Raw genomic sequence first — 26,747 nt, forward strand, 5'->3', positions numbered from 1 at the left:
CTTCTAATTTCTGTATAAGTCTAATTACATGAAATAGAAGTGGGGGTTTTGATTTTTTACTTTGCTTTTCTGTTTGGAGTATCATTGAAACTACTGTATTGTAAATGACGGAAAATAATTGCATATGTTAAAAAAATAAATTGTATAAAAAAATAAATGAATAAAAAATAAAATATATATATATAGAATATAACCAAAAAAAAAAAAGAAGTGGGGGTTTTGATTTTTTACTTTGCTTTTCTGTTTGGAGTATCATTGTAACTACTGTATTGTAAATGACGGAAAATAATTGCATATGTTAAAAAAATAAATTGTGTAAAAAAATAAATAAAAAAATAAAAGAAAGTTATTATAGAAATTAAAATTTATACTTATGAGATGGGCTGAGGAAGTAAAATTCATAGGAAAATTTGTAGAGCCAGAGCAAGAGTTACTAGTCAGCCTGCCTAGCTAGCATGGGTTGATAGTTTGGAGCTTGTGGAAAAATCCAAAAACCAGCATTTCTAGCTGCCAAATTAAGACCACAAAGGAGGAGCTCATGGAGGGATCTATGGAAATCATTGTTTCTGTGTAGCTGCCACCTGTGTGGGTTCACAGCCGAGCACCTGGTGGTTGGCCTGGGGCCACTGGTGGTCAGCAAGGCCAGCAGTTAGGGAGATGAGCTAGACATGGAACAGAGTGCAGACCAGCTGGGACCCACTAGACCCCTTCGCATCTGATGGTCACAGTGTCTGAGCACTACAACCTTCCCAAAACAACGACCACTGATTCACTTCAACCTCCTAAATCTTGTGCAAGTTCCCCTTTTGGGCACTTCTAATCTAGCCATTCAACTGATTCTAGAAAATATAATTCCTAAGTCGATTATCACACAATCCAGGACTTTGCAACCCTTTCAACTAAGCATCCACATGCAAGTCTTTTAGCCATACTCAACTTTCAAAAAAAGACCGTAAAGGCAAAAAGATGCTTCTACTTAATGCAAATGTCACACCATCAAAAACTGCTAACCCTCTTCCCGAAAGAGAATACATATATTTAATCCATCTCTAGGTGAAATTTATTCCTCTTCTACCTGAGTCACATGTTCACTTTGATACATTGTAACTTAAATCCTGAGATATAAAATTAACCACTATTAATCTTATATTTGTTAGTGGGGGAAAAAAGTTGCTGCTGTAATAACCTGTTATCCAGGGGAGAGGGAAAAAATTGTATATATATGAATATATTTATATAAAAGCAAGTAAGAAAAATACATAACTCTACAAGTTCTGTAACTGGTCCCATGGTCATACTGGTATTTGCTGTGCCCTTCTCCTATTACCTATTCTGTGTTGATTTTGTTCTCCCCAAGAACTTCTGCTGGTCATGTTTCCTTCCTGTGCAGTGACAGAGACTTTCGTTTCAAGAGACTTTGTCAGCTTGGGGCAGTTTCTCATTGTTCCTATCACAGAACATGGAAGTACTAAAAGGTGTTCGCATGAATCTTCAGCATTCCATACATAGTCTTCTCTGGACAATTATGTGATAGCTATTTTCTTGACAGCATAAATTAACCCAGTATAGTAACCACTTATTTTTTTCTTTTCTTTTCTTTCTATTTTTGTATATATGTATTTATTTAGTGTCTGTTGTTTCACTAGTGTGAGAAACACTAAGTTTCCAGGTGACTACTGATGAATAAACTTTCTTTTAATGTTAAATAAAAGAAGCAGCACTACATATAGGTCGATAATTCAGAGCATATTCCATATCCTGGAGAACATTACCCCAGCCTCGCAAAGTTTTATTACCCTAAGGGTGGTATAATTGAGTCTTCAAAAGGATGTTTCACCATCCCGTCAAATAAGCTGTTATATGGTGAGGGAGATCATGGTAAGACCAGCATATTTCATGAGCACAAGCCCATTTCCTTTAAAATGAGTTCCTTTTTCAGAAGCAATGGTTTGTAGAATATCATGACACAAATAAGGCATTCTGCAAATCCATGGATGGTGAATTTGTCAGAAGCATTGTAAGCAGAGAAGGCAAATCAACATGCAGAGTCTATTTCGATGAGAACAAAATGCTGTCTTTTCCAAGATGGATGTGGTCCAGTATAATCAACCTGTCACCAAGTGGCTGCCTGACTCCCCTCAGAAACTGGCGACAAATCAGTGGCTCAGGGTTGATGTTTTCTGTTGTCATGTTGGACATTTATCAGTAGCTATAGACAATTCAGTCTTAGTAAGTAAAAGTCCATGTTGTTGAGCCCATGCATAACCTCCATCCTAACCACCATGGCCATTTGTTCACGAGCTCATTAGAAAGAATAGGAGTGTCTGGGGAAATGGCCTAACGTCCACAAGACAGGCCATTTCTCCACCTAACAAATAAAATCCCTCTCTACCCAGATTTTTCTTTGATGAGCACTCACATGGAACATGAAACACCTTATACTGCTTTGGAGAGAGTATTCCATAAATCTTTTCCCAGATCTTCTAGCTACCTACTTTCAAATCATGTTCCTTCCAAGCCTCTGACCACCAAGCCAAACTGTTAGCCACTTACCCTGAAATAATGTAGATCTCTACCTACCTCTGACCATCTCATCTCCCAAGAAAAAGGAAAAAAAGACAGGGATTGTACTCAAAATTCTGTGTATTTGTCGGGGTGTGGGGTTTCCTTCACCACTATTCTTCAAAGACATCCCAGAGTGGGGTTCTGGTGCTGTCACTGTTTACTCTCACATGATACCATCATACTGTGCAAAACCATTTGTAAATCAGGCCTCAATTTTTCTTCCTCAGTCATCAGTTAAGGGGGAACTGTTCATGAGAGGGAGGCAGCAATGTGGCAGGAGTGAAGACCATGGGCAGCTGGGCCTCTCACCCATGCAACTTTCCTGAGCCTTCAAGATCTCTCAGGGCTGATCTCACACATATCACCTATACATGATCATGGAATGCTGCTAAACATGATGTCTTATTGAGTTAGTTAACAAGCAGTTTATGATGGTTCTCTTGGTAGTCCATTTTCAAGTGCGGAGCCCAGTAGGAAGTCAGAAGTTGTTTCTCTAAAGGAGAATAGTTATCTAAAGAAGGTGCCATAGTTTTAATACAAAATTCTAAAGGTCTGTTTCGTGAGTCACCTGTAGTGTCCTGTCAAAGCTCCACAGAACATCCCTCTCTGCCACATTCACTTCACACACCATCAAAGGGACCTGTTGGGTCATAGACCCTAAGTGGCAGTGCAGTTTGGCACTTTCAACCAGCTGCAGAGTTTCTCTTGTCTGAAGCTCTTCAAAACCGACAGATCTCCAGGTTATTTGATCAATGGGTCTGAGTATCAGGCCCAAATGAGTGTGTGCTACCTTCAAAAATCCAAAGAGATGCCTGAGGTGCTACACCACTATCGTTGTCATAGGAGGGACTATAAGCAGCCTTCAATTTAGAAGGGATATGTCAAGGTGCCATGAGATGCCAAGAACTCTCACAAAGTAGAAGGCCATCTAAATTTGGGGACAGTAATTTCCTACCCTGTGTTTTGCATGTTTTTTGCCAAGATGTATAGAGTTGTTGCTACTTTATGCTCACTGGTCCAATTAGCAAGATATCATCAAAGCAGTGGAGCAGAATGGTGTCTTATGGAATAATGAGGTAATCAAGGTCCCCATGGACAAGATTATACCATAAAATTGAAGAATTTTAATCCAGAGGTAGTACACTGAAGGAGTATTGATGACTTTGTCTATTGAAAGCAAACTGTTTCTGATAATAATTATTAAAATATACAATGAAAAAGCATTCACTACATTAATTGCTGTATCAGTCAGGGTTAAACCAGAGAAACAGAACCAGTAGAAAATATATATTAAGAGATTGATGGCAAGCATTTGGCTTATATGATTATGAAACCTAGCTAGGCAAGTTGCAAATCCATGGCATAACTGGCAAGGACTGATGCTGCTATCCATAGGAAGAACTGTTTTCTTCATTAGGGAAGCCTCAGTTCTGTTCTTGAAGTCTTCAAACTAATTGAATCAGGCTTACTCAGGTTATCTACAATAATCTCTCTTTCTGAAAGTCAACTGGCTACCTAATTATATCCTCAAAATACCTTTGCCACACCTACATTAGCATTTGGGCAGATCACTAGGGCCTACAACCTACCCAAGTTGCATACTAGGTGCCAGGGTTATTGACTTTCTGCAGGAAGGGAAACATCTGGAACAGCAGTTGGAATTTGATTTGCCACTTCATTAAGTTTACAAAAACCCCATTGTCATCCTCTAAGATCCAAAATCCATTTGTCCTCAGCAAAAGGACTTGAATCAGGATGCAGTAGGAATGACCATGCCTGCATCCTTCAAATCTTTGATCAAGGCACAAATTTCAGCATTCTCTGTACCCTGTAAGAATGCAGTATAACTTTTAGTTGAAGGTAGAAGCCTTCCTAGTGGCTTCCACGCAATCCTTCTTACCAAAACAGCCCTCTCTTCAAGGATCAGAAAATTAGTGTGGAAATTCTCTTAGTGGCTAAGTATGTCTCCTCTAACTATAAATTCCAGACTTGAAAAAATAACCACAAGATAGACTTGGGAACCAACTGGACCACTCTGAGATGGGCACAAGCCAAAATTTCATTAATTATCTGAACTCCTCAAGCCCTTAATCCTTATAGGTGGACCACAGAGTCTTGAGTCTCCAAGACTTAGTGTCAGCTCAAAACCATAAAGTCTAGTTAGTTCTCCTTCCCCAGTGCACAGACACCAGGTCGGTACCATGGTCCCTTTAAGGAAAGCTAAGAGAAAGATGTACAGTATAATTTTGGCATTGTAGCAGGGTTTTTCCTCAAAGGGAATTTGTCTCCCCTTCATTTAAGGATCTCTCTATCTGTGGACTGGCTCCATCCAGGATTCTTCCATGGTGACTAAAGTCAAGACTACTGTTTGCAAGATACAGAGCCCTTCACTTATTTGAGTCAAATGCAACTTTAGCAGCCTACCCATCAATTTCAGTCCAAAGGACACCATGATTGATTAGCCAATGCCAAAATAGATCAAAACATACTGTTACTATTTTAGTTCTGCTGTTTATTACAGTAACCATATCTACTTTGTCTCCTCTGACCACCTGACCACCGTCTGACCCCTGCTTCACTATCATCATTAAATCCCCATTATCCCCCTTGACTTCTAAATGAACTTCTAGAATTACTTTTATCCCTACTAAATTTAGGAAGTTTATTTCAGTGGCAGAATATCCCAGTCTCCTTTCTGACCTACAGTGAATTATCTGCAGAACTCTCTAAAGATGTTAGTTCAACTCTCAGCATTCTTAATGCCATGGTAAATGGGATGCTTTCTGGACAACTCTCTCCCAGATGGCATCTTTAAAGAGTGGGTAAGCATGTATTTGTAATACATCTATGATAGAGATTCCCCCCCCCCCATTTTTCAGACGTGGAAATTGAGAGATGCTGTTTACTCAAGGTCATTCAATTTCCAATTTAACTGATGTATTTGGAATTTGAACCTTAACTCTATTTGACTCCAAATTCTTGCTTCTTATAATTACTCTAGTTACACCTTTTAAGGATTTTTTAAATAGACTTAATTTCTTTTTAGAGCAGTTTTAGGTTTACAGAAAATTGAGCAGAAGATTCAGAGGATGACCCTGAACTCCCTGTTCCCACACATGCATAACAACCCCCCCATTGTCACCATCCCCACTAGAGTGTGTATTTGTTTCAATTGATGAACTTACATTGACAAATCATTATCACCCAGAGTCTATAACTTACATTAGGGTCCACTCTCCAAACTGAATATTCTAGAGGTTTGGACAAATATGTGATGACATGCATCCATGTAGAATAGTGTCACTGGCTGAACAAATTCTCTGTGCTCTACCTCTCTTCCCCTATACATGCTTTTCATGGATTTTTATGTAATAAACATAGTTTTTATTCCAAACTTCAAGCACAAACATTCTTGATAAATTCTTTTTCATCAAAAAAATATCACAAGAATAGGAATATTTTGAGATACTGTTAAGATACTTACCTGAACTAGCCAGAACCTGCCAATCATAATCAATATCTTGGTGCACATGATAGGCGAGTCAGGTAATCTGCACCTGGAATAGATTGCAGCTTAAAAGAAATTTGTTTCTGTCCATACATGCTGCATGCTAAACGTCCCCTTTCATGCCTCTGTTCTTTGACACATGTTGCTCCCATTTTTACACTGCTATCTTCTTTTTTCTATCTAAAACTATGCCTACTCATCTTTTCATACTTTAGGTAACACATCTCTCTTCTATATGCTCCTACTGGATTCTCCTGAGTAAGAAAAGACTTCTCCTTTCTTTAAGACATACATTCTCAATGGAGGTGACATCACACCCAAATGGGCAAAAAATCTTGCCCTTTTTTATATAAGACACAGATAAAAGTTAGTACTTAAACAGATATACAACATATGTGTAGTATTAAAAATCTAATGTGGGGGACACCTGGGTGGTTCAGTCAGTTGAGCGTCCGACTTTGGCTCAGGTCATGATCTTGCTCATAAGTTCAAGCCCTGCATCAGGCTCTGTGCTGACAGCTCAGAGCCCGAAGCCTGCTTCAGATTGTGTCTCCCGCTCTCTCTAAATAAATATTTAAAAATTTTTTTAATTTAATGTAGGAAGAAGTTACTGAGATGAAAATGTCTAGAAAGGCTCTTTTGGGAGATAGGATAATGAAAAAAATAAAAGGCTAAGAAACATTGCCCCAAGATGACATTGTATCTGTACATTTCTGAATTTTAGTCCTTATAATGCTTTATTGTCTCTATCCCCTAGTAGATTACATGATCTTGAGGACAAGACCCAGGAGGTCTTATTCTTTTTAGTCCTGCTCAACACCCAGTAGACACTTAAACTCATGTTGAATACATTAATGAACCAATTTCCTCATACATTAGTGAACAAATGATATGAGTGACTATTTACAAACTCACAATGGATATCTGTCTGGGGAAACAATCCCTCATCCATCATCTGTCTCCAGTTTAGAAAGTAGAAATGCCAGGTACAAGAACCTCCCCTCACAGCCCCCCAATCCCTGTTTCTCTTTTTCCAAGGATGTTTTAGGTATAGAACAGTTGATGGAGGAGTGCCCTTATGAAATGCCTGAGCACTTTACGTACACGGAGAGTTTTCAAGGAAAGCATATAGACTAATAACGTTCCTCCTTTCTTCTCTCCACCCTTTAAACTGCTAGGCATTAAGCTGGGTCATTTTCAGATAAGACTGCTTATAAATATAGTTTTGCAAGCCATCACCAACAACAGCACAGAACCCACATCACTTTCCAGGTGAAAAATGGCTGAGATCCAAGACTATATGCTAACCGATACAGTGTGTCCAAGAGAAAAGAGCAGAAACATTGCTATCAAATTGGATTTTCTGTGTCCCAAAGGCAGTGTTATTTTTGACAGGGTTCGATACAAAATACTTCTACAATTGGAAATGTATGATTCCTAGCACCGCCTTTACCCACAGTCTGTGGGAGGACAACATCAAAAAGCCAACCGGTGCTCATTAAAGACTGCCCTTAGAAAATAAGGAATCATCCTCTACCAGTTCACAGTAAACAGAAAGACTAAGCAATATCTTCAAGGGTTTCTGAACAAGCAGTTGCTACTTGCTGCCAACAGCAACTGTCTCTCAAATGGGATTGTGCATTTGGCCTCCAATAAAGAGATTCTGTGCACTTGATGCAGCGAAATGATATTAGAGTAGAAATACAGCTTTTGTTGCACTGTTTTGCTTTCTTGGAGAAGCCAGGCTGGTGATGTGCAGGTGTAAAGCAATTAACCTTTTAATACAAACAGTGAAAATGGAGGTAGAATTGACCCAGGAAATCGCTGACTCCACTTCCTAGCCACCATGAGAGACGCCTCCTGCAGCACGCTAGCATGCTAGCTACTCGATTCACAAGAAGGGAAGAGCATCCCAGGCCACACTAGGGTGTAAGTCACAGGCACCGCCCTGGCTCACCTCAGCCCAGCTCAGCCTCCGTGTTCTCACACGGACATTCTCACACGTCTTCCAGAGCTGCTAGCACAGCTCAACAAAGCACAGGTGGGAGCAGATTCATCACGGCTGGGGTGGGGGGTGGCCGAGAGGAAGTGTGACAAGGCCCCAGCTCTGCAGAGAGTGCAGCTTCTCTGGATTGAAAAAGGAAGTGACAATACTAAAGGAAGATGCCCAAGGGAAGCACAGATAATAGAAAAAAAAAGTTCCTTTGTTCATCCAAACTTTGATACATCAGAGGCTATGTGTGGCATTAAAAACATAATGGTGAAGGGAATACATATATATGTGTGAAATATATATGAAATATATGGGAATATATATGAATATATCTATGAAAACAATATATATGAAATATATATATTCAACATGAGGCCGTTTCGAATCAAGGATTGAACAATAAAGGAGAAAAGGTGTTCGAAGTGAGAATACTACTGGGCTCAGAAGGAGCTTTGCTCGAAGCTTGTTTCCACCCTGAGATTCATGCTGTTGGGGGTCAGGGGGCCAGAGAGTCTCTCTTTTCTCATGAGCTGATTTCCTTTGGGAAGTGGTCCATGTGGATAAGCTCTCTCCCTATACCCAGGGAGACAATGAATGTAGGAGATGGAAAGGAGTTTCCAGCTAGAGCCCAGAACTCAGTGGAAGAGCAAATAATCAAAACTGAGCTTTCTGCCTTCAACTCCATAGTGTGAAATAGTCTGCAGGTTCTTGAGGAAGAAGTAACAGAGTCATAGGAAGTTCTTTTACGAAGGCCCACATTCCCAGCCTCTCCCCGCCCCCAACATACTTCAAATGTTCAAAATCTAAAAATCAGCGGTGGGTGTGTTTTTATTTTCTCTCTCACTCTCCAGCACCCTCTCATCTCTGCTCTACAGTCAACGAGAGCCAAGGCTTGGTGTTAAGTCCACCTTCTATCTTACTCTCTTCCCTGGGCAGATGGTTTTAAAAAGTGGCAGGCAGATGAGTATGTTGGTCAGTATGACTCTACTAAATACTAACCTGGGGTCCCAGGATGCCACTTTTTACCAGAGGGCTACCTGATCGCTCCCCCAAAAGAGCATGCAATTACTCTTACCTTGCATGGAATATGCCTAGCATCAAGTCTATAGGTTCCAAAATGGATAAAGTCTAAATAAACGATTTCTCAATGCATCTTGTTTCCTCACTGTTTGATGATTTGTTTGCACAGTATCTAGAATGCCCTATGTTATTTCTACATTAATATACTTAAGGTCTGAACTTGAGCCAGTGTTTTGGTTCCTTCCATTTTGCTTAAAAATGAAATAAGGATGCCATTAAAAATGTACTTGTTGCTGCAACCATATTTGATATTCCTCTAAGAAGTTTGAGGTCTATAAATAGAAAGAATTATAGACATTACCAAGTTTTTTTTTCCAATGATTTTGTGTATATTATTCACAATATTTTTGCCAGGGAAGTTCCTTATGATGACTAGAGTCTGGAGATTATGCAGAGATAGTTACTGCCAAAAGATTGAATGTTGCATGAAATAAAACTGCCAATTTACAGTTGATTTTCAGCAGTTGTGTAGTGTTTCTATACTTGCTACCTGATACTAAATATGTGTTCCTTTGCAACTGTGTAATAGCTGTGTAGATGATGATGATGATAAGGGAGGTAAACATCAAAGAGTTATTGAATGCCAGAGACAGATTCATGTCCAAGTGTGAGTATAAAGATCCAGGAACACAATAAATCTTTTGTCTTCAAGGGAATAGGTTGAACCAACATTCTAGACCACCATCATTAAGCACTGATTTGTCACACAGATTCACTCTGAACTTTGTCATGTTTGCCTCCCTTTAAAAACATTGAACATCAATTTAGAGATCAGAGGAGAATAATCTAGCCACAGTTTGCCTCAGTTTGTCTGAGAGCAAAAGGCTCTCAGAAAGGAAAGATAATATAAACCTAGGGATATATTCAGGATTAGAACAGGGCAGTTGTTGAAACCAATCGATACAATGCTCACTGGCTCCTCTGCCATTTCGTGAGCCGTCTTCAGCAAGCGCCTCACACACGCCTCTGTATGCTCAGAACGCTGGTAGCTGGTGTGTTGAGGTATAAAGGGTGCAAACAATCCCCACATCTGTATTCTGACAACCAACTCCCACATCAGGCACCAACTAGCCCCAAAACTCGGAGCCTGACTCCAACCGATATTCAAGGCAATCACTTCACTCCTTCTTAGCTCTCATCTCCCATCTCAGCCCCAAGGAACCTTAGACCTACCTTGGCCCATCAGATTCCTTACCTCTTGTTTTCCCATCCATGGATGCAGGCAGAGCTAGGCACAAGTCACTGCAGTCTATGCAAACACACACACACACACACACACACACACACACTTTATATATATTTACATACAAAATACATTTTATAAATAATAATTATATCTCATAAGTAATGCCTATAAATATATTAATATATGTTCATCTGAAAGTATATTTGGTATTCTATTAGTATGTGCATAATTATTTATAATAGCTTGAGTTTTAAAAAGCAACTAATACCGGTCATGTCTTATTACGGATGTCAGGTGTTAGTGAAATCAGCAGTTCTGCAAACATCCCGCTTCTGCTCTCAGTTTCTTAGCTACTTTAACCTGCAGAGTAGTTCCTGATACATAGTGACAGCCCAACAAATGCTAAATCAAAAGGAATGGCATAGACGAGACACCAGACTTGGAGCCAGAACATCTAGATTCAAGTTTGGATGGATTGACTTCAAATATTCCTCAGCTATAATATGGAAATAATATCCCCCACTTGGCCCTGCTTTCCTCAGAGGGATACTGGTGACAGAAATAGTAATAGTTTCAGAAGCAGTCATAGTATCAGAAGAATTAGCTCCAGTAGCAAGAAGACTGACAACACAAAGGTAGGAATTACATTTATTATATAAACAGGACATTGGAATAAATTTCATTCATTCATTTGATTGTACCAGAAACCATACAATCGGATAAACACACAGAGTCCCCCACCTAGGGAGTCACCATCTAGCTGGAGGACAAAGTAGTGCCTGCCAGGGAGATAACTACGTGTACACGCAGATATACAGGATGTTTTCTGCTCTCCTTCTCGGGGTGATATGCTGTACCATGATCTTCAGGGAAAGACGGCTAGCCCCTTCAAAATGTTTATTTTCCTGCCATTTCCTAGAAGAAATGTCTTACCTTAGATAACTTTTTTTCCTCTTGTATTTACCCAGGTTATCTTTTGAGACCATTCACTGAGGCACCTGCTGTATACCAGACACTTTGCTAAACCCTGAATTTCCAAGAAAACAGAATCCCTCCTCTCAAGTAAAGATTTTTACCAGTTGCCAGGAAAAGCAATAAGAATTTACCAAAAGGACCACTTTGAAGTTAGCTAAAAGCTCCCTTTGAAATGAAGTCTAAATATTAAGAGGTGTGTCATGATATCTAAAACTTGCCTTTAAATATTACAGCAAAAAATACCTGTGTACACAGAGAATGCAAATACAACAAAAGTTTAAAACAGTTGAATATTGAGGGTATAAGTTTATAAGATTATTTCAACTTTTCTAGAGGTTCAAAATATTTCAGTAAAAAGTGGGCACTAAGAAGAACAAAACCTATCATGGAGTCAGATCACCGTGAGTTGAGGTATGGCTTCAAAACAGGCTGGCAGTGTGAACGGGGAGAAGTTGTTAACCTTTCTAGACCTCGGTTTCCTCATCCTGAAAGTAAAAATCATCTTTGTACGTCCCAGGATGGGTTGTTAGGAGCATTCAATTAGATTACACATATCGAGCCCTTCACCAAATCCTGACACTTAAGTAAAATAAATATTAGCTACTATTATTTTATTTTAAAGTAATACTTCTGTGAAACAGTGTAGTTGTTAAAATGTAGAAACCAGAAACAAAAAGAAATTCCAAAATAGAATAAATATAAGAGACTAGAGGTGCAGAAGTCCTTCCAAAAATATGTCTAAAAATCTTTACCCAGCATTTTAACCAAAGGGCTGAGCTAATAACAAGCTCATGGAAATCTGCAGATGTCATTTAAAAAGTCAAAATGGTGCTTCCAGAGAGGTAATGAACTCTAGAGGGGGTACTGCTCTGAGGGAATATGCTAACCCCTGGTGCTTTTGATGCTGAGTTATAATGGTCCCATTGATGAGGGAAACAAAGGCAAGAGAAATGTAGCTTAAATTAAATCTCCTTACAGCTTGCAGCCCACTGATAGACACCTGCAATGTGCAGAGTGTGACCTTCCTCAAGGAACTCATGGCTGCCTTAGTGCCTAAATGTTTATGGTCCATTAAAAACCGAAAGTATTCTTACTTTAACAGCAGCTAGCCCCTCAAAATCCGGAAAGCCTTGCTTCAAAATTCCTTAGAAACTTGCTTTATCTTTATCCCCCCTCCTTCCCACAAACTTAAAAGTATATAATCAGTCACTCATCAGAGCCCCACTGTAGCTCTTTCTGCCCACAGGTCCTGTTCCCATGCTGTAATAAAATCACCATGTTGCACCAAAATGTCTCAAGAATTCTCTCTTAGCCATTTGCTCATGAACCTCATTTCATAACTTTATCACTGTGACTGTGGAGAAGAGGAGGCAAAGCCTAGGGCTTGCAAAATGCAAAATCTTAGGTCAGAGACAAGTGAATGAAGTTAGGACTTCCATCAGGCAACAACAGCAGCAAGTGATCTCCAGAAAAGCCCTATTGGACAAAATGAGAAGGGGAAGTTCCTCGCTTAGTTCTGAATAGAGTCCACACTCATGTGCATTTAGAAATAGAAGGTCTATCTCTAGGTAGTCCAAAAACTGCAAGCTAAATTTTACTTGAAAATGGCTTCACGTTGGTAGTATCTTCTAGCACCTTGCAGAAACAAACACAGTCCTACGTGAGACAAGGTACTTTAAGCCCACACTTCAAAGAATTCCTAGACAGAATAACCCAGAGTCATGAACTCATTCATGGAACATGAGGACCAAGGCAACATGAGCAAAAGTTGACCTTACCAGTAGACTGCGAATGAGATGCACAAACTATGAGTTTGTTAAAATGCGTTTTATACATTTAAAAAAATAAAAGTATGGCAATGGAATAAGATACTTCAGAAGGCCAAATTTTGATCTCTAGAAGTAAAAAAATAAAATTACATTAAAAATTCAATTATAGATTAAATAGCCAGATAGGACATAGCATGAAAATTTTTTAATAAACTGGAATATAGATATGAAGAAACTATCCAGAATTTAATACAGATAATCAACGTGGTAGAAAGTATAGAATATCATATGGAAAGAATAAAAAAAATAGAATGGAGGAAATACTCAAAGAGAAAATGACTGAAAACTTTCCAGAACTAAGAAGACTGGTCCTCAGACTCAGCAGCAAAGTGTCTTGTGCAAAAACAGGTGGAGCTAATTCTACATTATGTTGTAACTGCTGAACAGTAAACACAGAAACTATCTGAAAAACAGGCAGGGAAAAAAGATAGGCAGCATAAAGAGAAAGTATAAAAACTATGAAAACTAACTTCAACAGTCACAATGGAAGTCAGGGGAGAATAGAATTATATTTTCAAAATGATAAAAGAAAATCGCAAAGAATTTCAAAAACAAGATAACTGTATTTCCAAAAAAATCAGAGGAGGGATAAAAAACCTGAGAGTATTTTCTACCAACAGAAACTGCAAAGAAATTTCCAAGGGAGGAACACCAGTAAAAAGAAAAATCATCTCAGAAGGGAGGACTAAGATGCAAGAAGAAATTCTGAGCTTCGAAAATGATAAACAGGGGTAAATGTAAACATCGACCTTATGATTTAATAATCAGGAAAAAGTGTCTATATTTTAAGGCTTTTAAAAAAGCAAAGTAAAACTAAAATACTGCAATGGCAGTAACTTGCAGGTTATTAACATGAGTTCTTTTTAGGAGAAAAGTAATGATGTTAATGTTAGACTTTGCTAAATTAAAAAAGGAACTTAAGAATTTTTAGTGAAACCACTAAATGAAAAGAAAAGTAATATACAACTTCCTCACCTCGTAGAGTTTTTTTCTAATGCAAAGAAATTTATATGAAAGTCAATGGTCTAACAATAACAAAAATACTCCTGAAGAAAAAAAACAATTTTTTTAAAGATTGGAGGTATTTGTCCTTCTGGTTATTGAATTAGGCACCAAGGTATTTACATGGGACCAAACAAACAAAAGTATTTAAATACTAAAAGAGAAATATTTTCAAACTGGATTAAATAAAAAGAGAACCCAGTATATGTCATTTCAACATTATATGGCAGTGTCTAATAATAACATTTAACACTTATTAGGCATACATGTACCAGGCACTTTACATGAATTAGTTTATTTAATCCGCACACGGTCCTGTGAGGTAGGTGCGCTGTTACTCATTTTTGCCAAGGAGAAAACTCAGGTTTCATAGCCTGTCTGTGGTCACACAGCAAGTGAGTAGCAGAGGTGGGTGAGACAGTCTGACTTCAGAACCTGTGCTCTTAACCACCACACTATACCTTCCCAGCAAGCAAAATAGAAACACAAAATTTAAAACAAGGGTTATAAAGGAGGAAAAAAAAAAATGGTCTCAGATGATAATTGTCTACATAGTAAACCCCCAAATATTTAGAGAACATACTAGAAATACTGAGTGTTTAGCAAAATTGATGGATATAATATCAATATATAAAATCCCATTGTGTTTCAGTAAGTTGGTAGATGTTAGGAAAGTCTACTTTTAAAACAATATCATTTAAAATAGCAACAAAGGGGTGCCTGAGTGGCTCAGTTGGTTAAGCCTCCGACTTCGGCTCAGGTCATGATCTCACGTTGGTGGGTTCGAGCCCTGCGTCGGGCTCTGTGCTGACAACTAGCTTAGAGCCTGGAGCCTGCTTCAGATTCTGTGTCTCCCTCTCTCTCTGCCCCTCCCACTCATGTTCTGTCTCTCTCTGTCTCAAAAATAAATAAAACATTAAAAAAAATTTTTTTAAATAAAATAGCAACAAAAAATAAGATGCTCAGTAATAAACCTAACAAAATTTGTGCAAGGCCTTTATTTAGAAAATATTTTTTAATGTTTAAAACATTAATGACCTAAATAGAGAGATATACCTTATTCATGGATAGAAATAAGCAATGTTAAAAGATATTAATCTTTTCAAAATGTTCTATAAATTCAATGCAATTGCCAAAAAAATTCTAACAGTATTTTAAAAAAATGTTTAATGTTTATTTTTGAGAGAGTGAGTGGGGGAGGGGCAGAGAGAGAGGGAGACACAGAATCCAAAGCAGGCTCCAGGCTCTGAGCTGTCAGCACAGAGCCAAACGTGGGGCTTAAACTCTTGAACCACAAACTCATGACCTGAGCTGAAGTTGGACGCTTAACCAACTGAGCCATCCAGATGCCCCTAACAGTATATTTTGTGGAACTTGCCAACCTGAGGCATTTTTTTCTTATGGATACAAGCTTATAAAGCTAGAGCAATTTAGTCACCAGCATCCTGACATAGGGATAGACAAATAAACCAGTGAAACAGAATAGAGAGCCCAGAAATAGACCAGACACATATAAAAGCTAATAATAAATTAGGGCTATCACACAGCTAAATAGGCCAATAAATAAATAAATAAACGAAGGACTGAAAAGTCAAGCTGAAACAATTGTTACTCAGATGGGGGAAAATGGATTTAAATACTCACTTTGTCATTGACAAAAATCTACCCCAGGTAGATCAAAGACTTAAATATCAAAGGTACAACTTTTAGGAAAAAATATCAGGGAATACCTTTATGGCTTATGGCTTCAGCATAAGAAAGAATTTCTTTTAAACAACTCAAAAAGCCCAGACTATAAAGAAAAGATAAATGAATTCAACTACTCTTAAAGTAAGGGCTTCTATTTGGGAACACACACACACACACACACACACACACTAAAGGTGGTAAAATATAAGTTACATTCTATGAAATGATATTTACAACATGTGTAACTGCTGACAGGCTAGGATCCAGAATATATAAGAAACTACCACAAAAGAATAAGAAAAAGACAATCCTTTATAAAAATGTCCAAAGTACATCAACAGACATTTCACAGATAAGGAAACACAAGTGGCCGTTTAAAGATCATTCAACTCATTATTAATCAAAAGAAAGCAAAGTGAAAACACAGTGATATGCCATTTTATTCTCATAGAATTGAAAAATATCTGAAAGTATTGACTAAGATACAAGCCAAAAGAAATTCTGAGATATTACTGGTGAGTTTAAATTGGTGCAATGTGGAAAATAATTAGGCATTCTCTTGTAAAGTTGAACATATGCATTCCACATGACCTTGTGATTCTATATGAGTCTACATCTTAGGAAAATTCATATATTTCCACCAACAGTTTTATCTAAAAATGTTCATAGAAGTATTATTTGTAATAATGAAAAACTGCAAATTAACCCAATTGTCCAAGTAGAATAGAGTGAGGGAAAAAAACCGTGTGTCATAGACATTGCAATAGAATACTGGATAGCAGCAAAAATAGATGAACTCTACATTTACTGATTCAGATGCATCTCAAGAGCTACACTGAGAGAAGAAAGCTAGACACATAAAAACATCTGTAGTATAATCCCATTTACATAAAGGTCAAAAGTAAAATTCTATAATATATTTCTTAAGGAAACATACTATGTGGTAAAAAGCATTTAAAAAACCGAGCCAATGATAACAAAAAATTGAATTCTAATTCCTTTTTCGGAGAGGAGAGGAAGGAGATGAGATGAGATCATGGAGAGACATATAAAACACTCAAAATTATTGTTTTACTCCATTTATTAATGTATCTTGTTCATTTTGTTATTTTCTAAGATGTACAAATAGCTTAAATATTCCTCTGTGTTTATGATCTTTTTCTCCACACGAAAAAGTAGAGGTCATCTGAAAACATGTACTTTGTATTTTGACAATACTTTCCATGAGTATCTCCCACGACTTAATAAATCTAGCTCATATACAAACCATAAAAACTAAAATAAAATAATAAAATAACGTGGGAAAAAGTTACCCCTTGCAACACATCCAACACATTTAAAAAATTAGTATGATCATTTTAGTACTTCGTCCAAGAGCTTGCATTAGGGACCATTTACTTCTTCAGTAATAGAAGTAAGGTAAGAGTTCCTTCGCTGCAGACAGTCTCCTCATAGCAGGTGCCAGACAACAAGCACCGTCAAATATGGAAAAATATCATGCTATTTGATGATCACGAATGGTAACACTGTCTCCTTGCCTGTCCTGGCTGAGGTTTCAGTCTATTGAGTGCAACAGATCTAAACAAGGAAATGAGCCAATGAACTGTGAAGAGTACTGTTAATGAAAGGAACAGGGTGCCATAATAGAAAGTAATAGTAAATAGTGCACGGAAAGGATTCAAGCCCACCAGGCTGACCCAGAGGAGCCTCTCTGAAGAGATGGCATAGAAATGCACATCTGAGGGAGGAGACAGGGACCCATCTGAAGAAGGGGACAGGGAGAGAATTGGCCCTAACAGGAGGGAAGATCTCAGGCTACGGGAAGTATACCTACCAAGGCCAGGGCAGCAGATTCTGGTCTCTGAGAACACAGGGGCTGAAAGGTGAAAGGTTGAGAAGGTCAAGAGTAGGACTGCAAAGGCAGGCCGGGATCAGATCACCAGATCACGCAGGGCCTTGAATGCCATGCCAAGGAGGTCTGATTCTTTCTAGTGATTCAAACATCACTAGAAAGAAATGGAAAGGGTTACAGTGTAGAAGCCACATGATTGGATCTCTGCTTTCAGAGATTACTTTGCCTGCTAACTAGTGAATAGTAGAAACAGGGAGGCAATCACTGTAGTAACTGTACACTGGACGGGAAGATGGGGTAGAATTAGGGTTGTAGCAGTGTTAGCAGAAATCAAGCAAACAGATTCAAGGTACATTTTAAACATGGAATAATAAAGTGTGCCGATAAATTAGCTGTGGGGAAAATTATATAAAAGAGTGATATGTCAAAAATGTACATCGTCCCATTTGCTAAGGGTGCACCAGTTATTTCGTTTATTCATGTTGATTTCTGTCTTCGTTGACAGAAATTAGAAAAAAATAAAACAAAAACCTCCTGGGGCACCTGGGTGGCTCAGTTGGTTAAGTGTCCGACTTCCGCTCAGGTCCTGATTTCATAGTTTGTGGGTTTGAGCCCCGTGTCGGGCTCTGTGCTGACAGCTCAGAGCCTGGAGCCTGCTTCAGATTCTCTCTGCCTCTCTCTCTCTTTCTGTCTCTCTCTCTCTCTCTCGTGCACAAAAATAAATAAACATTAAAGAATTTTTTTAAAACCCTCCTGATTACTCATAGCACCTGACAGCACTGCCTGCCGCTCTGAGGCACACACCTTCTCCCAGGGGAGCCACATGGACTGATCGCAAACATGTCAGAATGTCACCAACCTTTTCAATCATCTATATGGGTACATAAAACTCTCTCTATATAAATAACATCTCATTATTGTATTTATTCTCCAGTCTCAAATTTTCATGAACACAGATGATTTGAAGGCTTTCACTACACAGCCAGCTCATCTGTGCCCCCCACCCATTTCTAAACACAGGTGTGACACCCTGACCCTACTGAATAATAAAATAAGCTAATGCTTCCTGAGCCCTTACTAGGCACCAGGCACTGCTCCTAACACTTGGAAGTATTAACAGGTGTAATCCTCACTTCAGCCCTGAAAGAAAGTTACTCTGCTTATTCCCGTTCATTGTACATGAATTCAGACATGTTAACCGTGTCTGAAGCTTTAGGGTTTAGAAGGCATCTGCTTCTGACTGACTCCAATGAGTGTGTTTAAGCTGTTCAAATTGCACTTGAAGACTCTTAAAAGTCTTCGCTGATTAATTTTGGTGAAAAGAACCAATAAAAAATTTAGGAAACACACAAATATTGGGAAAATGTATCAATCTCTCGCCCTACAAAAGGCTGAAAATAAGTGATTTCTCTATCACGAGGAGATACAAAGATGCAAGCAAATTTCAAGAAAATAAACTCCTCATTACCAAGTATTCCAAATGCTACAGAGTATGTAGAATGAAACCAGACAACATCCAAAGATCCCATTTCAAATGGGGGGAAAAAGAATCTAACATCTGGATGTATAAAACTTAGCTTTTATTTCAGTTCTTTTCTTCTGTTTTTTTTTTTTTTTTTCCTCAGCTGTCACACTCTCAAACAGCTACCATTGAAATCTTTCTCAGGAGCTGGAAAATCCACGTGACTGTGCTGACAGCCAGAGGAGACACAGCCTCTGTGGTGAAAGTCTCTCACTTGCATTTAAGCACTAAGCCTGTAATGAATGGTTTAGAGTCATCCTACGTCTGTAATGAACAGTTTCTAGTGCTTCTCAGCCTTGGCTACACATTAAAATCACCTGGGGTGCTTAAAACACTACCCCCCAGAGATTTTTTTTTTTTGGCTCTTCTCGGGTTGGCCCTGGGAACCGGTAGCTTTTACAAATCCCTGGTAGATTCCAATGTACAGCCAAAGCTTGAGAAGCACTGCTTTGGACCCAAGCCTGTGGGCATTCTTAGGGCCACAACAGAGCCACGCTCTTGGGCTGATCACTGCTCCGGAAAGTAGGAAAATCAGCAAGAAGCTAAAGGCATCTTCTGAATTAATACAGCCAGGAGGAGCAAACACTGTGGTTAGACCTCTCCCTGCCCTTCCTAAGCAGGCATTTGGAGAAACTGCTTACCAGCAACGCCCTCTGGGAAACTTAGCTGTCCCTCAAGCTAGCCACCGCTGACAACTTCTTTCAGATTTATTTGCTTCAATATAACATATTAACACTCTGAGCATCAATAAACAGTATATGTTCCTTCATTGTAAGTATGAATTCGTTACGTATAGACAAGGAGAAGACACCAAGTAGAGACAGAGTGCCTAGTATGTGTTGAACATTTTATTTATTTTGCTTTTAATCCTTACAACAACCCTCTGAGGAAGGTATTTTATTTGAGTCCTCCAATGAGGAAACTGAAGTTCAGTGGGATTATTAAGTGGTTTCTCAAGGTCACGGGGCTACTGAGAGGAACCCTAGGGAGGAAATCCACTCGATTTTTACTATACCACACTGCCCCCTAGGGCTGCAGGAGTCAATGGCAAGCACGGGCCGTTAAAAGAACTTGAAATGCCTGAAGGCTGGAAGCTTGAAATCCCTGGGTGGATGTAATTGGCTGTGATTGCTCTTTCCTCTGAACACTTCGAGCCTTTTCTGTTGGTACCACTGGCTTAGCACTTAACTCTTGCCGCCTTTTGTTAATTGCCAGTTCCTGTGCTTTCAGCTCATTGCCATTACAAGCAAGCTCAGGCAGGGCAAAGAGGATTCTTGATATTTTTAATCCACCCGAGAGCCTCCATGTGCCTTAGAGCAGAGCTCCCGTAACTGTAATGTACTTATGAATCACCTATAAACCTTGTTAGAAAGCAGATGCTAACAGATGGTCTGGGTGGACCCTGAGACTCCGCATTTCTAACAGGGATACTGCCAGGGACGCCAATGCTGCTGGGGAGAGGATCACACACTGAGCAGCAAGGAACTCATTATTCCAAATAAGTGGGGGGTTTTCACTATAGTTTTGAAACAAGCACTTTGAGTGTATGTAGTTTAGTAAATTATATTTCACCACATATTTTACTTCTTAAAAACGGTGTCTCATTCTCCTCACGAGACTGTCTAAATTCATTCCTTTCCCACTCAGTGAATCTTTGCAGATTGATTTGCTGATAGGTAGGACATCGAAACATGAAAAGAAAACACCTACAAATTACCGTTGAATTTTTTACGAATAACACAAAGAAACATTAGCGGCTAATCAATGGTTTAAAACAAATAAGGATGGTAATACCCCCCTCTCACCATTGCTCCTGCTAGCACAGGACCCCCTGGGTGGGGTAGTGACATCCTTGGGGATGACACAGTAATTCGGATGCTTCTGATGGGCAACCTGGAGGTATGTCTATTAATGAGCTCTAAGACCCAGTCATTAAGAACCTCAGCTTCAGGGTCAGTAGACCAGAGTTCAAGCCCTTGCTAACATTTTACTTTTCAAAGCACATTTCTTGTCCAGTACCACCCTAAAGCAAGACTTGTAACTCTGACTATCCCCAAAATAATCCCGACTTTAAATCATTAATGAGAAATATATTCATACACTCCAGAGAAGAACTTTTCTCATTCAAAAAAATGAAGTATTTCAATATTCATTTTATGATCCAACTCCTAAAAAGGCTTTATGTTCTAGTTCACACAATAAAACATTATAAATCCTTAAATATACCTTATCATGGTTTGGAAAAGGACATCATTTTGATGTTCACTTCTGTGCCTTCCCACCCCAACACACAAACACACATCCTGCTATTTTGAACTAGTGCTTTACATGGATATAACTATATGCCTTGGGCAGCCTCCGCTTCCTCAGCTATAAAAGGGGACTAATAATTCTTCATAGGTTTCTGTGAAGGATAAACACATATCTCCGCTCAAAACTCCCTAGCAACCCCAGCCAGCAGGTCTCCTCTCTAAACCATTTCCCCCCATGCACCCCTCCAGCCTCCATCTTACCATCCATAACCCCAACTTCTATGTCCCTTTTCAGACTGATTTGCTGGTCTCTTGGCTTTTCCAGCCGGGATCCAATCTCTTTAGATGACAGTGGAGAGTTAGAAGTAGCAAATAAATAATTTCACATACACAGTTCTCTCTCAAGATTTATAAATGGTTGGCCTTCCTATAAGCCAGGCACCCCCAGTGGATCCTCAATACTGAGTTCTAGAAATCTCTCCTAGTAGAAAAATTAGATGTGGAAATATTAAGAAGTGGCAGACATCTCTCTCCCTCTTCATTGGATTTTCTCCAGCCCCTTTTCATGAGGAGAAATGAACACATCAAAGGTAACACCAATATTTGATGATCTCAGATAGAGTGCCACAGCAAGGACATCAGGATGTCAGAAACGTTGTTTGATAGTGCCTAGAGCCCTATGGCACTCTGAAAAATGTATGTAGAAACATGAGAAATGCCCAGCCCCATAAAATCCATATGATTCACTTGATACAACCTACACTGTCACATGGGTGAACTGAGGCAATTGCTACTTTAAATAGAAGTTTGTTATAAAGAGTAATGGAAATGGCATATGGGTTTCTTATCCTGACAGTTAACATTAAGTAGATGTTTAGTAAATGTCCATTCCAGCTCATGTGGGTAGCAGTTTTCACCCCAAAAGTGCAGGAGGAAAAGGTAGCAAATGCTTAGTCAACGTCTGTGTTTGGTGAACTTAAAAATATAGAAAACTCTGAGCATGGCAAACACTTATCTTGTAGCCTTGTATCTTAGCTCTTGTAGCCTTCCAAAATCTTATGAAAGCAGGTGTCAAGTTCTAAAAAATATAGTTGTCCATGTACAATAAACTTGCATGCTATGGCAAGGAAAGAGGGAATGATAAAAACAAAGCAATGATAGAAAGTCCCATCCCTGCAAAACACCTTCATAAGAAGAGATAAATCATAGCACGAGATAATAGGCAGTCTAGTAAATCAGTAATGTTAAAATAACTATAAAAGAAAATCTGAAAGAAAAACTTACCTAAGGAAAAACTGAAAAAAAAGGAAATAATGACTATGAATTGAAAAAGTTTAGGCTATACAAGATATCTTCATCAGAGAGAAATTTTTATTAAAATTAAAGTCACATATAATTGTCCAATTGAGTAAGAGTACCTACACAAAAAACCTATAGCCAGGTGTCAGATCTAAATGATTGTATGAAACCAAAAACACGAAACAAGACAAAACAAGAAAAGATTGCAAGATACTTCACATTGTATATTTATTTGGCAATGAAATCACCTTTTCTCTGTCTCCCTAAAACTCTCAAGTATTCAAGAAGCATTGTCCTTGATGTGCTAGCTGAAAATCTATCCAAACTTCATTAATTGAGTTATACACAGTAAAATCTAGGGACCACAGTGAACACATTCAAAGTCTATGTGCTCAGTACAAAACCCAGTACATGTGATTACATTTCTAAGGCCAGAAAGAAAGCCCATGAGAATGAAGGTAATTTCCAGATTTTATCCACGTGTGGAAAATGTCACAGTCTCTCCTCTCCTGGAGGCCTCTGAGGAATGCATTTAATTCCAGTTGGGGCCGAAGGCATGTTAGAACTTCTTAGCCAATGTGTTCTCTACACCTTTGTCTCCCCTGCACATTGGACATGATTGTTTATGTACATATATAGATGATTATGCTCAGGGGGGTATCTTCTGTTTTCCTTTTTCTTTCCTTTTTTTTTTTTTCAAATTCACATACCCAAATTCTTATTTATCTTACTAATGCAATAACTTTGATACTTACTAATGCTATGACTTTGATAAGTCACCACCAACACCTAAAAACCTGTGGAGTCTATTTAAAAACATTCTCAGGGCACCTGGGTGGTTCTGGTGGTTAAGCTTCCGACTTCAGTTCAGATCATGATCTCACAGTTTGCCACACTGGGCTCTGTGCTGACAGTTCAGAGCCCCTGGCGCCTGCTTCGGATTCTGTGCCTCATTCTCTCTCTGCCCCTCCCCCACTTGTGCTCTGTCTCTCTCTGTCTCTCAAAAATAAATAAATGTTAAAAAAATTTTTAAACACTCTAATCTTAAACATCATTAAAAACTGTTGTCTCAAAATGTCAGAGACATACGGCAGGCAGCACAACATACTCACCCATATTTTCTATTGAAAAATGAAACTTTCAAAAGAGCAAATGTTGTAATGTCCTTGTAATGCAAGTACTTTGAGTGAAACCAGCATTGAAACTGCAGACAGCTCTTCTCAAACTCAGTTCCCAAATAAGAATGGGGAATCGCGCCCTTGACTTCAGAACAGAGCTCAGGACTCTCCAGAGCAGGTAGTCCCTGGCATAGCAAATTCCAAACATTCCAGAAAATCATCCCCATCCCAACCACATCTACCAAAAATGCACCACCTTTTGGGTGATGGGTGAAATTTAGGGCTGCTTTTTCCGGTTTTGGTTGTTGTCCTCCACTTGGATGCTGGTGGTAATGCCTCAGACCTTGTGTACTCGTGGGAGCGGGAGGGGGGCACTAATGACTCTAAGGACTAACTGATTTTTACCTAAGGCTGCAGCAGGGCAAACATTTGTTTAATGAAATCATAAATAGAACAAAAAAAGGGAAAAAACTTGAAACAGATAAGCCCAGAGCAGCTCTGATTGATGTGACAACAGGAGCCTGGACTCTGCCCACTCTGTCCAGTCACTGACGCAGTTCAGAAGGTGCTAGGGTTCCGAGAAAGCTGCTTTGAAAACCACTGGCCTACTGGAAGTTGGTACAGTGAAAGCAACCATCTCTGATGTAAGAACCATTCCTTCCTTTACACCTATAACTATACAGCGGCGACGCATAGACCACTGACACCATTCAAGGACAGTTCCGAGCCACCACCAACACGCACGCCGCACCTCCCCCGACCGATTCAGTGGAGCTTGCAGCAGAGCAGCAGCCAGCGGGCCTCTGAAAGATAAACTGAGTCCCAGGTGGCTGAGCTACGAACTGCCTATCCCTCAGCCCACCAGCCCAGTCGCCCCACTTCTGTGCGTCCTTCCAAGCCCAGGTCAAAAAGCCTGGGAGTGCCGCTGAACGACCCCTGGAGCAGAGCCGGTAGGTCGGACACCAGGGCGCCACCACCGCAGAAGCAACGCGGAACAGCATCGCTTTCGTGGCCTGCTCACTGGGGGCTGTCCAAGTTTCCGGGGTGCAGAATAACACAGCCCCTCGAGAAGAACTATTCACAAAATTAAAACACATCAAGAAAGTCTCCTTTGGAGAAGTTTTCAAAGGAATTTGGGCCCATACCCAGCAGGTGCTTGCTATTAAAATCATAGACCCCAAGGAAGCGGAAGGTGAAACTGCAGGCATTCAGCAAGAAATCACTGTTTTGAGTCAGTGTGACAGCTCACATGTAACAAAATGCTATGGATCATATTTAAAGCATTCAAAATTAATAATGGAATACCTGGACGGTGGTGGTTCAGCCCTGGGTCTTCCTCGAGCTGGTCCATTTGATGAGTCCCAGATCGCTACCATGCTAAAGGAAATGTTGAAAGGTCTGGATTATCTGCATTCAGAAAAGAAATTTCACCGACACATAAAAAGCTGCCAGCACCTTGCTGTCAGAACAAGAAGATGTTAAACCTGCTGACTTTGGAGTGACTGTGGGCTCATAACTCAAAAGCTGACATTTGGTCATTGGGAATGACTGATACTGAACTAGCCAAGGGCAAGCCACCTAACTGTGATGTCCATCCAATGAGAGTCTTGTTCTTATTCCAAAAAACAATCCCCCAACTCTTGGAGGAAACTTTACTAAGTCCTTTAAGGAGTTTATTGATGCTTGCCTGAACAAAGATCCATCATTTTGTCCTACAGCTAAATAACATTTGAAACACAAATTCATTGTTAAAAAAAAAAAAAATTCAAAGAAGACTTCTTATTTGATGGAACGGATAGATCAGTTTAAGGGATGGGAGACAAAATGGCACAGAAATGATGAAACTGACTCTGAGGGCTCTGATTTGGAATCCACCGGCAGGGAAAATTATACTCCTACTGAGTGGAGCTTTACCCCCATGTGAAAGAAGCCCAATCTAAAGAAACTACAGAGCAAGATCTTGCACAGACTTGGAGCCATTTGTCTATGGTAATCACACCTGCATTTGCTGAACTTAAACAGCAGGATGAGAACAATGCTAGCAGGAATCAGGCAATTGAAGAACTCCAGAAATATATTGCCTTGGCAGAAGCCGCCTGCCCTGGCATCACAGGTAAAAAGGTGAAGAAATGAATTGAAAACTTTCAAAAGCATTCAGCAGATGAATTCCCCGAAGGGACTCCTTATTATTGGCTTCTATTTCATACAGACCCAGAGAAACCCACCAAAGCTACTTCAGCCTTAACAATGCTTAACTCGTGAGCTCTGTGTGCCTTTTGGACCTTGGCAGCATTTAAGATTTGGGAGAAACCTTCAACTACTTTGTGATCGTGTTTATCATTTTATATTTTAAAGAGATTTCTTTGTAAGGAATAACTTCTAATACGATGCTTTCACCTGTATTCTACCAAATGTTGAGAGACCGTTTTGCTTTTAGGTATTGTTATTACTTAAGTGACTGGCATGAAAACCTTTCATGTTTTGATCTTTAGTTAACTGTATGCACACAGGTCTTTCAAAGTCACCCTAAATGTTTAACATTCGTAAATCATCAGGCTGCAAAATGCTTTTTTTTAAACATGAGCATATTCTAAAAATGACTATTGGTGGGCAGATAGGAACAAGTCTTACCCTCGTAAACCGAGTTTTTTTCATAAGCTCTTGGGAAGGAAACCCCGAGACGTTCTGCCCTCCACCTAGTAGGTGTGATATTCCAGGCAGCTCAATGACAATCGTATTTGAGAGTCCTGTGTTTGACGCATTTATAGGCAACAGAGCTACCTCTTGGTGTGTGGTATTTACCTTCTCTTTTGGAAGAGGCAATTAACCCTTATTTATCACGGTTGGAAATCTAAAGCAATACTAATTAGCCATGGA

General features: G+C 39.3%; 1 pseudogene; it reads left to right on the forward strand.

Annotated features, from left to right (window-relative positions):
• Positions 1-26,132, forward strand: part of LOC115290561 — a 28,986-nt pseudogene extending 2,854 nt beyond the window's left edge.
• The last annotated feature ends 615 nt before the right edge of the window (positions 26,133-26,747 follow it).

The sequence above is a fragment of the Suricata suricatta genome, chromosome 4 (genome assembly GCF_006229205.1).
Source record: "Suricata suricatta isolate VVHF042 chromosome 4, meerkat_22Aug2017_6uvM2_HiC, whole genome shotgun sequence".
Classification (NCBI taxonomy): Eukaryota; Metazoa; Chordata; class Mammalia; order Carnivora; family Herpestidae; genus Suricata; species Suricata suricatta.